Below are 2,368 nucleotides of genomic sequence, written 5' to 3' on the forward strand. Positions count from 1 at the left end.
CTAGTACAAAATGGTGCATCACATCACCTCAGTGGTATAGATGAACATGAACAGAAGTCTGTCCCCTGTTGACGCAGGCTGATGGTTCAAGATTTTCAGAGTGCTTTGTGTTCCCAATCATAATATTTAAAGATATTTAAAGTGTCCAAATTTAGGCCATTCCTGAGAGCCTCACTCTGCAGAATTAAATGAACTTTCAACCTTACAAAGAAGCTTGATTCTGTGGCAGTATGAGCTATCCGGGGAGCTGGGCTGCGATCATGGAGTAACCTGTACAAGCATATCTCTCAGCAATGAACTCTCAAACTCAGGATCATCAAAAGTCTCTTCATCTTGAGCTCAAAGAATTGTCTTTGACTGTCTAATATACATCTAAATGTACACCTAACAGTATACATTAACAAAAAAACAAAAACTAAAATCTCTCCAAAGCAGAACAGTACACAGTAAACAGTTCTGTTTCTGAGATGAGAATAAAAAGAATAAACCTCACATAATACATAATAGTTACATTGTTTAATGCACTACTGAGACTTCACAGATACAACAGTGATGAGAGTGACATTGGGATGAATCAAATTGAATCAAATTGGTTTATTGCATTCCTTCTTATCAAATCTTATCTTTTATGTGTTTGCTTTCTTTGTCTCCATCATTATAAGTTGCGCTCTGTCTTGTTCAAAAATTGTGCCATAATTCTGAAATGTATGTGAGAGGACAACCCACTCAATGGTAGCTCCTTCACATCTGCATCCAAACCTCAGAAGGAGAAAAGTGCTCCTGTGACTCTCTTTGTTTGATGGTTACTTTTTAATACGCAAGATCCAACCAACTCCTGGAGTGCAGCTTCCATGACTAATTTCATCTACAATAAATGAAGTAACCTTTTCCAAGAAGTTTGTAACTCATTTCAGGTCATGCCTTAAAATTTCCTACTTACACTATCCTACCACTGAAATTAATTCATGCTACTCACCTTTTCTACACACCTCATTATGTTAGTTACATATTTTAGGATGTGATTGTTTTTTTCTCCATATTGACCAAGGAAGCCTCGATAACAAGTTCAGACAGAGACATCTACCTTGTAGACACCTAAAATTAGCAAGGCTGACACAGTGTAGGAAATAGGCTATTTGGAAGTACTGTATTGCACTGTTTTGTCTCACCTGTTCAAATCTCTCTAGCTCTGCCAAAATAGGACTGGATAGTACATTAATTGAAACATTACTACCAGGACACATGGAGGTCCTAATCCTGCTGTGACTTCAGACCAGTGCACACAGTTCTTCAGTCACCGACTTTGATACAAATTAGAAGTTGCTAGCACAATGTGTAGAAATTGGGTATATTTACTTCTTAAGAAGACAAACACTATCTGGCCTAGCTGAAAGTGAGTCAACCATTTATTGGAGTCTGTTCACAGATATATATGCACCTCTTGTTGAAGTCTGCAGAGTTAGTTCTCATGTATATTTTCCTTAATCCCTTGGTTTTAGCAAATCTCTTTTCTTATTATTTACTTCAGTTTTTCAAATGTAATACAATCAGCATTTTGTACCTTTATGCCCTATCAGGTTTGTATCTGGTCAGCAGAAGTAGCAAGCATAATGTATGCAGGAAGGAAGTAGTAGACTTCTGTCCTTTTATAGTCTAAACAAATCACTTAGACACTTAAAACATGTCGCACCATTTTACATCCAATTACAAAGCACAATTGCTGAACACATGTGAAATGCTTTTAAAAGCGTAATTGCAATTTCACACCTAATTTTAAATCTTTGACCTTCATTTTCCATTTTTTATTGCACATGTAATTTTGAGTATTTAGCCTCCATAGAAGAGCCATGCAGCTATATCAATTAAATATATGCCCATTTTAATTTAATGTCATATATTGTGCACACAAAAATAGTAAAATGCAAAACGCTGCATGCACTTGAAATGTCAGTGCTGGGTAAGGTCACAGAAGAATGAATTATGTAAAGATAGATGTATAGATAATTTTTATGAACATGATCCTGATATTTTTTCTGTAGCTTTTTATTCATCTGACTGGTTTTGCCAGGCTGAACTATGAGTTACTGAAAAATACTCTCAATGATAAGGAGATTTAAACAGAACTAAAAAAATTCCTGAGTCAACCATTTATCTGCTACTGAATTCTGTGAACTAATCTTAGCTCAAGCAAGAGCTTCCCTAAGCAGTTCATTTATTTTAATATGGTCCAAGCAGTCTGTATATATGGTGCAGCTTATGGCTTGCACTGTTTGAAAAATAAAGGGAAAAGTCTGCAGATTGCATAGCAAACGCGATGAAATCCTAACCAAGATTCATAGCCTACAAGCCTAGACCAATCAGTAAGGCA

This window comes from Apteryx mantelli, chromosome 1, assembly GCF_036417845.1.
Source record: "Apteryx mantelli isolate bAptMan1 chromosome 1, bAptMan1.hap1, whole genome shotgun sequence".
NCBI lineage: Eukaryota > Metazoa > Chordata > Aves > Apterygiformes > Apterygidae > Apteryx > Apteryx mantelli.